Source organism: Anarrhichthys ocellatus, unplaced genomic scaffold (assembly GCF_004355925.1).
Source record: "Anarrhichthys ocellatus isolate YVR2014 unplaced genomic scaffold, GSC_Weel_1.0 scaffold24, whole genome shotgun sequence".
In the NCBI taxonomy this organism is placed as follows: Eukaryota; Metazoa; Chordata; class Actinopteri; order Perciformes; family Anarhichadidae; genus Anarrhichthys; species Anarrhichthys ocellatus.
Window position 1 is genome coordinate 4,947,887 of NW_022280054.1, and position 14,428 is coordinate 4,962,314.

Sequence of the window (14,428 nt, forward strand, 5' to 3'; positions counted from 1 at the left end):
ATGCGTCTAAGAAGAAGAAGATACTCCACACAACACAGCAAGCCACACATACTTTACAGACACAAACACACACACACACACACACACACACACACATGGAGGATATTGCTGATGAAGTGTGGGTAAATACACTCCATCACAGTTTAGGAGGTTACACAGAAACAAGCCCCTCTCATCCCTCATCCTCTGCTTCTCTCTGTACTGACCCTCCCTCAAACCCTCCTCACAATCTGTCGTTACAACTTGAGCTGGCTTCCTTCACCCACCTGCTTTCTCCTCTCTTACTCTCCCTCCTTCTTGCAGTCATGGATTTATCATCACTCCTCCTCCTCCTCACCCTTCCTTTCTCTTTCTCTGTTTCTTCTTGTCCTCCTCACTGTCTCGCTTTTTCTTGTCCCCTTCACTTCTCAATTTTTTTCTCGGATTATATTTTCCATCCTCCTCATTTAGCAAGATGGAGCTTTCTGTCAGACGTTGTTTTTTGGTGCCTCCTTCACCCTTCTGTTTGTGCAACACTAGCAGCGTATCTGTATGGCACACGAGCATGTAGGCATGGTGTACAGGACCGCGAGAGTTATACATTATTGTTTGTATATCTCTGTGACTGAGTTACAGTTTGTATATGTGGCTGAGCTGCTGCTGCCCTATAAGGTTATCCTTATAGGGCTGGGAGACATGGCCAACATCTATCACGATGAGGTCATTACTTATCTTAACTGTATATGTCACAATATTGCATGTTTTTTGCTCTATATGAAATAACCACACGGTGAAGCCTATTTTTGTATACTCCTGTATTTTCTCATTTAATTAAGAACTTTAGTGCAAAATGAACACAAAAAAATACAAAAACAATTCCAGCTATACACTGGTTAGTACACATGCATGCACACATACAGAGTAATCAGATTCAAACGATAGTTTGGTTCAACCGAGTTTGATCAGAAATGTATGTGTATAGTATGTTATCAATTAAGCAACGCAATTGTGTATCACGATATCTCGATATATGATTTCATCACAGTATGATTCAAATTAAACAATACATTTTGAATTATTATTGAATTGTGTTATGCATATGTCAACATGTGTAACCAGCATAGATATAGACAACATGTACAGGTAAGCCTTCAAATTATTTGTATGTTATTTACACAACAACAAAAAACTTGACTTGCACTTGACACAGTTCTAAGAAGCGAATGTATGTGAAGTGACCGATATGAAGTAGGGTCCATTGTACATAATGGGTGTGCCATTATGCATTGTTATAAAGGCAAATGTGGCGACTATGAAACATGCTTTAATCTGCATCGATAATGCATTTCATCCCCATATTTTGCCTCAATGCCATTTTTGCACAGCTAGGTTTGTCATTACCTTCCTGTGCCTTAGGCTCTCTCTCTCCATCTCTTTCTGTCTACCTCTCTGTGTCTCTATATGTGCATGTGTTAGTGCTCCTCGGTTTAAGCATCTCCATGCATATGACCATGAATATGTATATTTTCGCGTCCTAGTACACATGCATCTGCTTGTGTGTGCACCACCTTTGTATTTGTGTGTTTCAGCTGCTTGAGCCATTCGGCAACAGCGTCTCCACTGACCTGTCCTCAGTGCTGACTCAGCTGTTGGTCCCCTCTGCATTATTCAGCAAGCAAAGCCAAAGTGTTAAACAAGAGCACATCACAGCAGAGGACGGAGGCATGCTAAGTGGACTGGCACAAGACACGGAGAATGTAGAGATGTTAGCTTAGTGCGATACAGAGATTAGCTTGTAGAAACAAGACGAAAGCCGTGTCCCATTTCCACTCACACAAATTCAAACTTTGCTTTGAGGACGCAGTGTGTTCACACTGACAAAGACGTTATTATGAATACCAAATTGGCTTGATGTTTGAGTGTGGGATGTCTTGATAACAACTATCATTCTACAATGCAACACATACAAAATGTAGGAGATTGTCACAGTTAACAAATATTAATTAAAGATGCCCCAGGTACATCACGGAATATAAAAATACCGCTTTGGAAAACATGGCATGTGGCTTGAACGTGCAAATGCACTGGTATGGTCTTTCAATTCAGGTCAGAAAAGTGTGAGAATTGTTTGTGTGTAAAGTCATTTCATCTCTTCTCAAGTTGTTTACTTCACATAACATCCTTCAGTTTTAAGAATGACTTCAAAAATGGACATTATCCTTTCAAACGTAGATTTTCTGCCCTAGTTGGCAGAGTGCAGCTCATCCCTCTTCTTTATACCCATTAGGCTAATTTGTCCCCAAAACAGGTGTTGAGTCATAGATGCCTGAGAGGCACTCACAAAAGCTAAGTGGATGCTAATGCTAATCAAAGGCCCGAGAGGACCATTGAGACTCGCTGGTGAAGATGTAAGGACCTGCAGAAAAGCCCCAGTACCAAAGAAAATGTTAAGTGAGTCACAGCTTCCCAATGATGTCTCTCTTCTTAGTGTTTGCTCTTTGAAATAGACAATAAAAGCGAAAATAATGATGAGTTTGCTCAAATCGGCACGCAAGGGACCCACAGACACAAACATGCACATAACTACATCATATGCACACAAAGAAGTTATTATCTTTGCTTATTTATGAGTGGAACTCAGTCATGCTCTTTGGTGTTTGATCTGTTTCCGTATCTTGGGGCTTTGCGGACTTTCCTTGTTCTTTTCACAGTCCAATAGCTGCAGCAGTGTCTCCCTCTCTGTCTATCCACAGCCAGTGCTCCCTCTTTTTTTTTTTTTTTTTTAAATCTGCCCGCATTTATTTTCTCTCCCCGTTTCCCCTTCACTCCCTTCTTCTCTCTTCTCTGTCCTTCTCTTCCCTGCTCAATCACTTCCCCTGGTCCTCTCTCATCCACCCCACTGCCCTTCATCTACGTTCGCTCTCATTCTCGATTCAATATGCTCTATTGGCATGAATGTAACACGGATGGATTCCTAACGTTTCTTTACCTTCATTTTGGCCTTCTTCACATTTCTGTCTCTGTCTGTTTGTCCTTCTGCTCCCCCTCTTACTTTTTCAGTCAGAGTTGTGTGGTCAGTCTGACAGACTACGGTAAGCTCAGAAAGCAGTGTTTTGGTCATGTCCGTGGCTGTTTGTCTAACCTCTTCTGTCCGTGTCACAGAACATGCCTTTGTGTCGGCTTCAAAGAAACACACACAAATGCACTCACACAAAATCTTCTAAATCCTCAAACAGAGGTATATGCTCACCCAAATACCCACAAAGCACACACACACACACACACACACTTTCTCACGCACATTGTCACATGCCGACGCTCTCACACTGAAAATAAGAAGTGAAGGGAAAGAGAGAGAGAGAGCTAGGGAGAAATGGGTGGCTAACTAATATGTACTGACGATGATGATGATCATACTTTGTTGTCAGATCAAGTCTGACATTTTTCTTGCATCACAGCAGCTCCATTTGCAACACACAAGACAATAAAAGACCCTTCAACATAAATTTGATGTGCGATTATGCTCCATATTTGATTTTAGGATTGCACAAAAGATCATAATCACGTAAAAACAAAGGAATAACTTGTCTTCTCGCTCCAAGGCGCAAGAGATTCTTTGTTTTGTCTTTTAGCAGACAGATTCAATGTGGTCTTTCCTGCATATGGTTTGTCATTCATACCTATATATAAGTATTTAATATGAAAATCCCTGCCTGATTTTTTTCATTATGAATAACACTACGAACTATATGAGAGTCAGATGGTGAACTAATATCGTGTAGAATAAATATTTTCCAAAAGCTTCAAAATAGAACGTTTTTTTATGGTAATGTTGCCAGGAAACCAAGATATTTATAACATATTTCAAGATATAAGTTTCAAGCCAAGCTTTAACATATTACACACAAATTCAATAATTGGAAGTGGATAGAAAAGGTTATGAATAAATACATTTTTAAAGAACTGTCCTCACTTTTTGTGAGAGGGGATCTAAATTATGATGATACTGCAGCTATTGTGCATATTTTTCCATTTCATAAAGTTTTTACAGATTAGTGGAAACAGCTTCTGAGATTCAGGCCTCTGAGTTGACTAACAGTTAAAGGCTTTGCTCAGAGATGTGCCATCAACTTCTTTGTTGTGCGTCCGACTGGAGAACATCACTCCCCCGTATAACATATGAATGTCCAACCCGTTCTTGCTCCCAAGGCCTCAAGTAATGCACTTCGGTCAGGGCTTTTTGGCGTCTGACACCAACGCTCATTTAGTGTGTGTATGTGCCGCACCTACGCGCAACATAATGGGCAGAGCAACTGACGTAGTTTAAGCGAGTCCACACAGGGTGAGTGGGAGGGGGATGTGGATGGTTCAAACAAACAAAAGGTCTTTTGTCCAGGAGACCGATGTTCGTTTCCCGTGTGAAACTAAAACTAAATGTTGACATTTTGTCACGTCAGTCGTTTGTGTCATTAGTTACATGACTAACATGCGGAAGTCACGCATGCTAGTCAAGTTGAAGTCAACCACACTCTTTTTGTAAACCTACGGATTGGTGTGAGGATGTGTTGGAATTTCATTACGAGACATTTTTTCCCTTTTTTCAACAAGCACAAGTGCCTACTTCCCCGTTAGAATTAAAGTGATGTTAAGGACAAATGCTGTGCCCGTTCACACATATATTGCACGTATCAAATTACTGGTGCAGCCATGGAAAAATTCCCACCCACAAGGTGGAGGAGGCTATTACAAGAGGTAAATACAATTCTTTGTCAAAACAAACACCAAAGAATCAAAAATGACTTTTCTGTTCACCTTTTCAAACCTTTTTCCTGCCGTTTGACACACTATTCTAAGAAAGGACTTCAATGGAATGGATGTTTGGTTTTTGTTTGTGTATATATAGCGGTTTATGTATATCTAGGGGTTGCTTTTTGAACACATTCCCCGCATTATTGAGATGGAATCCATATTCATGTTATCCACTATATTCTGACCACAATTCTATGGCCATCGAGCTACTGCAGCAGCTCTTTTGTGTCCAACTCAAGGCGCGTGATGCTTATAGGCCTGCTGTTCTCTATAATTCATGAATATGTACATTTGAGCTGTCTCTGCATCTATGTAACACACATGAGTGCCTGTGTGGCCTGCCTAATGCAGCGGACACTCCCACACCCTTTCTTTAAACATGTATTCTCCTTCTTGATCATAATTTCAGTTAGTTAGAGTGGAGAAAAACTGAAATGTCGATTCAGTCTAACCCCTTCTCTGTTCTGCCTTCCTCTCCATGCCATCGCTCCACTTCAGAATCCCAATTCCCCACACTTTTACACTGACTGCAAAAAAACGTGCAGTCTCTGTGCATAAAAGAAAGTGATGGAAGTTAATTGGTTTTAGCAGCAAAGGTGGGGCTGCACCAAAAAGATCATGTAAAACAAAAGATTAATATATTAGACAGAGGAGGAGGAAGAGAGATACAGTAGTGACACACTATGTTTTTTGACCCTTTAATGTTTAATGCCTTAGGGAGCAAGTCAAACCGATGGTCACTCCCTCGGGGAGGGGGAGGGTTTGACTTGGTCCCTGAGTTGTGAAATACTTGAAAATGTGAGAATGTACATCTGGTGTCCATTTGGTTTTCACAAAAAATATATGTTAGAGCGTCAGAGTTTCTGGCACGGCCAAAAAGAGAGGGAAGGAGAGGTAGAGAAGATGGTGCAGGATGGAGAGAACAGAGGAAGTGAAGAAGAGAGAGGAGGAGAAATGTGGGGAGAGAGCCGATGCTGACCAAAGCTGACACCCCTCGGCATGCAGTGTTCACCTCCAGGGTGTGTGTGTGTGTGTGTGTGTGTCTTTTTCATGCCTCTGTGCTTGCATGGGCGTGACTGAGCAACAAGGGAGAATATTTAAAGCTGATTTGTCATGAGAGAGTGGCAAAACAGTGGAGGCAGCACAGGCTTTGATAAGCAGCATAGTGATGCGCACGCACACACACACACACAAACATTTAGCCAGATGGAAAAGGCTTTGGTTATTTCTCATGGGTGGGAATACTCTGAGGGTACAAGGACTTCCCGCATCAACAACCAATACACGCACACAAACACAGACATATAGAATTGTGACAAAAATATGGGCACACACTAACCCACTACACACACACACATACACACACACGCGGGCATTTATACAAAAACACGCGCACAAGGGCACACATGCTCCTGGTGTTAGGCAGCGGTTTTGCTGCTAATGGGCAATGTTTTACATTCTGTTGCCACACACAGATGAATAAACACTTCAACTGATAACAATGCATGACAGCAAATGGGCCTGCAATAATAATAATAGGAATAAATAATAGCAATAGAGATGGGGAGTAGATTAAGTGACTGTCTCTTTTTTTAAAAGTCAAATATTTCTGTAAGTTATCTATTAGCATATTAATCTATGCTGAAGCCAAATTGGCCAGTTTCCTACTCACTAAAATTATATTTACTAGACCCAGTGGTTGACCCAGATGCTGTCTCCAAATACAAATGAAGTTGAAGTAATCAAGTGCTGCATACAAACTACTGTGCAGCTTGTCGACCGTTTATTAAATAGTCTTTTCCTCAACATGTCAGACTTTTTCCGACACTTGTCGTTAACATTCTGACAGACTGATTGTTTTCACTACTTCATTTGTGTACTTAAACTATATATTTGTTTCCCTTCATAATAAAGCAATTTGAAAAATATACTCATTTGCTTTCAGTTGCCAGGCAACCATATGAGACACCCGGCTACTACTACTGCTCCCAGCCAAGAAATAGTCCGTCCGGCACATGGCTGCTTGTAAAATAAACAAAACAACGTGTTTATTCTGTCAGTTTTATTCTTTGTTTGACAGATGACAGATATAACATGTTAATAAGTGGTTGGTGGATAATCTGATTTTTATATCTTTGGACTGAGCACGGCTAGCTGTTTCAAGATACTGTGCTAAGCTAAGCTAACCAGCTGCTGACAGTATTAGATTGAATGGACAGAGTGGTGTCTAATCTTATCTTTCCACAAAAAAAGCAGATTTTATAAAACGGATGTAATTACTTAGTTTTAAAATAATTTAATATTGTCAAAGAACAGAAAATCCCATCCCTTGAAAGTTTAAAACACCTATTTTTTTAGACAGAAACTGGGACTGCCACCAAGAACAAAAACAGCAACATTGCATGTCTCAGGGGAGTTCTTCACAGCTGAGAGTGAGTGTATTATGTGTGTCCCTTTAGTTTGTGTCGGGGCTTAGGAGAATTCATTTTGAGTAGATGAAAGTCAGACAGGATATGTTAGACGGGATGACAGATGTAGGAAATGGGGTTGCCTTGTTATAGGTAATGTCCTGTGGGAATGTGCCTCTGAGTGAGAATGTATCATAAGCAAGCTGTCACTCAAGAAAACTATAGTTTGGTCTACACAGAATAGAGACTTAGATTAAAAAGGGATGAAGTTCAATATAAGTGCTTGCACATATGTGGCACTTTTAATTAGGACAGAAATATGAAGTTCAACATCAGTTCTTTTATTGTGACTTCAGTACGTTCTCCACTGAGATGTGTGTCGGTCTCTGATGCACATTGGTTGCTGGGTGATTAGAGTGTGATTGGCACTTGGATCAGAAATAGATCTCAGAGCAATGAAGAACATCACACCCTGGCACTGGAGGTGGGAGAGCCGAGTTTAATTTGTGAGAATTTACCCACATACATCCTGGCAGACGTGCGTCTATGCAAATACACATACAATCAAGACCTTTTTCTTGCAACCTCACACCCGAAAAGACACTTTAATAGCCACACACATAAACACACACACACAATCACGCAGTATCATTGTCACAAGTGTCAGATCAGGAGACTGAAAGCTTAATTGCCAGTGTCAGAAAGTTTGTGTGTGTGGTGTTTGAATCTAGGGGTGGGAGTGAGACTGTCAGTGATATTATCAGCCCTTGCAGATTGCAGAACATTAACTTTCTGTCAAGTTCAGAAGAAATTTGTGTTATGCAACTGGTTTAAAACAAAAGTCTGTCGCTTTAATTGAAAGCATTAGATACTCTTATGTGTTGTGATGTTATGTTGCAACGGCTTGTGTAAAGGGAGCCATAGAAACAACATCAGATATACTGATGAAGCATGAAGATGAAAATGAGTTGCAGTACTTTAAGAAACGGTGGTATTCATCCGAGATAAAAGATACAAGGGACTGTTTATTCACTGCCTCTTCAGCAGGATTGCCGACTATTACAACTCGCTGAAGCAGATGAGCTTTCCCACTCCTGTAAAAATGTGAAAAACACTTTTTTTATCCAAAATAGTGCCATTATGGTTGCCACTGTTTCATAAGAAATACATAATAAAACACAGAACTTTAGTGTTTTTTGGTGCATTCCCCATGCCACATCAGGCAGCAGTGATAGTTACTGATTAGTAAAACAATGGCAATTCAATTAAATGATAACAACATTTTGTGTGCTACTGTAACTGACAACATGAGTGGTCTTAAAGAGAAGTGAAACGAGAGAGAAGAAGAGAGAGGACAAGTGAGAGACACCAATGAAACTTTTTTTGCTTACATATTTGGAGGTGATTTACTGGAAGAACATGTCTTTTCATGCATGGTTAGGCCCAGTAATAACAGCCCTTTCATAATTTCATGAATTTCATTCATTCCGTGCCCTCTCCGCAGTGTTTGGACAGTGACACATTCTTTTTTGCCTGTACTCAGCAAATTGGATCCGACTACAAGACAGGCTGTGAGGTTGAATAGCTGACTTGATGGTGTTCACCCTCACATGACAGTGTGTGTAGCATTTAAAGCCCTTTTTATACAACGTTCCCTGGAATGAAATGAATTGGACACATTCAAATGAATTACATTCAATATTTTGCAGTTCCCTTCAGTCAGGGATTGACTGAATTCAATGATCCAAAAACAAACACTGTTCACCCATAATTGTGGTTGACTTGCCTGTACTGCACTGTAAGCTAATGACAATATTACTGCTGTATTGTGCAGCAAAGATTGGGGACTATGTCAAGAAAGTTTATGATTCCTGCACGATCTACCAGATTAAGATGTGAAAATCCTCCAACACTATTATAGCTTAAAGTCAGCATTGTCACCTTTTCATTTCAGTACAGAGCCAAACAAAAATGTGTCACTGTTTTCCCATTTCTAGACTACACTGCGTACCCCACTGTGCCTCCAATGTATGTGTTGTTTGCAGGATTCTGCTCGGCCTTTTTCCCCAAAATCCTATCCTTGCACTCATTTGCAAAGCAGGGAGACAGAATGTAAGTGCCAGTTTCTAGTAATGTCAAATCTCTGGGCTGGATATTTAATAGAAATGTCTTTTCTTATCATTGTATCATTTGCATGAATTTGTATGAACCAATCAGCAACTAACGCCAAAGCATTTTGAAAGGATTTTACATCGCCACAAAACGTCTCCAGGACAAACAAATGCAAGAGATGCTGGATGTGTCACTAAATAAAGTTGTCAGTGTCCAGGACAAAACAATAAAATTGGCAAAAACAAACATAATTTGTCGTGCATACTGTCTCATTGGCTGCTAAACCAGTGCTGGCATCCCCGAGTTCACTGAAAGATCTCTTGAGGCCCAGACACAACAAAACTACATCAGATAACTAGTAGCGAGGAAGGCAGACTGCTCACGTCGCCTGTGTTGCATTTGAACACACAGCAGACTACAGCCAACGGCCGACGAGCATGCACGTTCCACGCCTGAGTGAGAGGAAATAACTCTGAATATCAGCAGTTAGCATTAGTTCGTTTTCGTCGTGTAAAAACGGAGAACGGAAGACCTCGGACTGCTGATAAGCCGTTGTTACTATACAGATATTAAATAAAGCAGCGTTTGCCAACCATTTTCCCACCACGCTCCCTCACCACTTACCTTCATTCCAGATGTCTATGTCATTGTAAAATATTTGTGTATTGGAATGATCAGATGAAGATGAAAACTGAGAAGAGTCCTCTGTGAGTTCCCTCTTGACTTTAATCTTTTGATTGCTTTACTCACTTGAGTTTCTCCTCTTCTACTGATTTGCTTAATTAGAAAATGTGCCCATTGTCAACCTTATCTGTGTCAGTGTGAAAAACACCTGCAGTTGTTTCTGATGTTATCTGTCTCTGTGGCGTTTAGCTGCAAAATCTGTTGTTCTACTTCAGCTTTGGTAGCTGTGAGGCGCTATACTGCTCAAAAACGTCCTTGTTTTCTTTGCTTAAGTTTCCAGCAGTGACAATGGTATCTGGAATTGTACAGTATTTTACAGTTTTTGACTAGGATATTCAGCCGAAGAGGCTGCTTGAGGCTGCGGCTGCAGCGGGGAGGATAGGGCTGGCGGGAACCCTGCCGAACGTGAGCTGTTAAAAGCAAACATAAAACTGGTGGAGCCTTTGCTCAAATTGCCTTCAGATGCCAACAGACACTGAATCATTCTGCTGTAATGAATGTCAGCGTCGGCAGTTTGTGTTAGATGCCGTCGCCGACGATAACACGGAGAGAGAGAGAGAGAGCCGTGTGTGCGTTACTAGGCATGAAAGTTGTAGTCCTCACTGGGATAGTGATGTGCTGGAGATCTTCTTCGGGATCCCGAAGACAAATTGTGAAAGACAATCAAGACCAGCAGTGCGATTTTTGCCATTTTATGAAGTTTCTGCCTCCGAAGAAGGAGCGAGTGCCGCCAACGAGCCGCTACAGTCGTACAGTTACAGCGGGGTGAAAACAGTGTGTGGAACCGGCATTTTTTCACATCGAACTTTGTGAATTTTGAATTTATTCTGACAAAACCAGAGTTACTGATTGTTGTGACTTGGAAAAACTAACCAAGACGTGTTTAGTGAGTTATATTTTTTGTTTCTGTCCACTTTGAATGAAGTGTTTTACGTTGAGTTAACAAACCAATTAAGCCCGTCTTAGTTCAGTGCGAGAGAGAAACTTGAATTCAGAAGTTGTGCGACTGTATTTTTCGGCTTAGGTGTAAGAATATTTGCTTCACTGACGTTATGCGAGTTTACTTAGTTCATTTGTCAGAAGTAGTGAAATTGCAGCTTGTACGCAATGCATCCTGGTACATGTAGGCAGAGCTGGCACGGCTCGGCAGCAGGAGAGATCAGCTTTCTCTGTCAATATAACACACAGAGGTATTTATTGGCAGAAATGAAATATAATATTGATAACTATGCTTTTATTAGTGTTTAATCACCTGAAACTAAGAATTGTTGTGGTTTCATTACCTTAGAATAAACCGTTTATATCTACATAGGGAGCTCTTCACTGAGTCCACCATCTTGCGCCGCCATGTTTTTAACAGTGACGGGCCGTGTTTTGTATACCTGAGCCTTCAGTGCTGTCCTTCTACAGTTGTATCTACATAGGGAGCGGGTGGTCTTCCATGGAGTCCGCCATCTTGCACCGCCATGTTTGTGCAGCAGCCCTGAACGGACGCTGGCTCTAGCGAGAGCCTTTTGCGTTTTATGTTATCTGAAAATAGGGATGCGAAACCTGGTATTAAACGGGCCCCGGTGCCAAATAATTAAAGATCGTAGTACTGATAAGCCCCTACGTTACTGGTGTTTTCATTCATACTTTTTAATGTTTTGGTGTTATTTATTATCACGCTACAGATTGCATCTACTCTGCACTCTCTGTCGGGCTGAGCTCCTCCAACTACACACACGCACGAAGCGCAAGCAGATAGCTCTCTGTGGTGAAGTGAAGGATACTCGAGTTGACAGCAACTACACTTGTTACGTGGAATAAAATATTTTTGAATAAAAAGCCAATACTTTATCAATACATCTGTGCAAAAAGTACACGACGAAATTGAAAACTAATTCTATCGGCTCTGTTCGCATCCTCTCATCCACCGCCGCTATGTTTACACAACCACAGCATGGTCGACATGGTCGACCAAAAGCATATTCTTTTTCTGTAAACTTCTCTGCTGGCTGAGACAAAGCAGCCAGGAGGGCAGAGGACAGGAGGCATGACTCTGTTCTTCATTCTTTATAAACGAAGAAATTGTATTTATTTGATTGACCTTTTACATTTGTTTCCAGTGAGATATGAATTACTTTATATAGTGATTTTGGGGTATTTAGTTGGTTGCAACCAAGATGCCACTAAAAGGTACATACTGTTCCTTTAACAAATGCTTTTGAAAGTAGCGCGATGCATTTTCCTTCATATTCACAAATATAAAGGTCAGTGGGGCACACACATGCAACGTTAGCTTGATACAGGTGAGGTTCACTGTAAAATATTTACTCAAAGTGCAAAAAAACGATAATGGTCACATACACATGAACATATGCAAATACAGAGGGACACTCGATTGTCACTCTCACACACACACACACAAAGCTCTGTTCGCCAGTTACCTTGGTGAATGGACCTTCGGGGTCAGGCTTCTGATCAGCAGAGTGGAAGAATTCCTTTACAAACTCTGCCCCAACACACACGCACATTGACACAAGCATTACAGTAAATGCTTGGAACGGAAAGTACACAATCTGTCAAACACAAATTCATGTACGCACACTAACACACGCACACACACGCACACACACACAGGGACAGTGTTAACTGCTGGAGCCAGAATTAGCAGAGGGTGTGAGTCCCCAAGAATGACCGATGAGACAGAATTAATGACGAAAGCAAAGAAGAAGAAGGGAGAGAGGGAAAGAGGGCATAGAATAGGGGGAGGAACTAAGGGAAGTTTGCAGTGAAGAGGTGGAGGAAAGGGCCAAAGCTTCATCATCATCTCCCTAGGGTGCAGGCTGCGGTGGCTTGATTATGCATTCAGCTCTCTTCTCTCTCAAAAACCACACACAGCTCAGAAAATACAGCCTTGTCAGCCTACTTCAGCACACAGCCTGACCTTAGACTGTGTTCTTCTGTGTATGTGTGTTTCACACTTTCAGAAAGTCAGCAATAAAATGATTAATTAAGGAAAATTTATACTGTGCAATATCAAAGTTTGAATAATGATCGAGTTGATTAGTGTGACTAATGACTGTGTTCATTGGTACTTCTGAGCAATTATTATACTTAAACATGACAACATAAAAACGTCATAGTTTATGCAAGTGGTCCGGACCTGGACCTACAACCGATAGATAATTGAGAATTATAACATTTTGACGGAAAGCTTCTATTGTAACCGAAGCAGCTTTTCCAGACTTTACGGCACTCGTTCAGCCGTCCAGGAAACACACCGACCAACTACATGTGTTGCAAATCATCTCACGTGATGCTGCTCAGCCAGTCAAATATGTGTATTAGGATAAGCATCGCGGCTTGAGTGAGATATAAACACAGAGGGGAGAGACCGAGTCGTCAGAAAGGTACGTCAGTCAACGAAGTTATTTCACATGTCGTTCTCCAAAAAAACGAGAGCGTGTTATGTTTAGTCTTCCCATGGACAGTTCAAAACCAGTATGTCTCATATGTTCAGAGACTGTGGCGATTATTAAAAGCGGCAATGTGAAGCGCCACTACGAGACATAGCACAAATATATTCGGCAAACGTTCCCACTCAAATCTAAAATTAAGTTTTTTCAAGATAAAAGATATTTTTCAAAAGCTTTCTGTTATGTAATTTATTCTTAAATGCATCCCTCATTTTACTTGAAACGAGAGAAGAACCTTTATTAGTTATTAGAGTATGTATTATTTATGATTCATCCAATACAATTTGAAAACCGACAATAAATATTGAGATATTATTCAATTAAACTTGCTTTATTTGATAGGACAGCCAGGTTTTGACCACATACAGACGTTAATACAACTGCCTGGCTGCTTCAATATATATGGCAGTAAATCAAAGTGCAATTTAGACATTATTGTTATGTTCCTTTGCATGAGGAAATTCTCATGCATGAATTGTGATTGAATACCCCTGGATTACACTGTGTGTGTGTGTGTGTGTGTGTGTGTGTGTGTGTGTGTGTGTGTGTTTTAGCTAGTAAAGTAGGCAGACCACAGAAACAGTAAAGACAGAGCAATGAACAGACACTGTTATTTACAAAGTCTTCAAAGCAAACCTTCATGAAAGTTTAACCTGCACATTGTATATTTACAGTTCATGCCATGCACACGTTATTTCCTGTGTTGACAAGAATATATTTTACTGCAAAAGTATTTCGCTCAGGGCGACAGTATGTGATGATCTTTTGTCCTCAAGAGCTGCTATAAAACAGGATGTGATTTTTGGTCACCAGAGAATTATTTCTAATGGTTTTGGTAAATTCCTAATTTCCTAATTAATCCCTAATTTCCCTTTGACCAAGGGGCCCACTTTTTTTTCCCTCTCAAATTTGCTGTTGATATTCATGACCGTCAGAGAATGCATCTCAATATTTTTGTTGATGCCTTGACCTTTT

General features: G+C 40.7%; 1 protein-coding gene across 1 annotated transcript in view; it reads left to right on the plus strand.

Moving 5' to 3' along the window:
* The window catches only part of pdgfd (platelet derived growth factor d), a 48,395-nt gene that overhangs the window by 11,799 nt on the left and 22,168 nt on the right, over positions 1 to 14,428 (plus strand). The window lies entirely within an intron of this gene.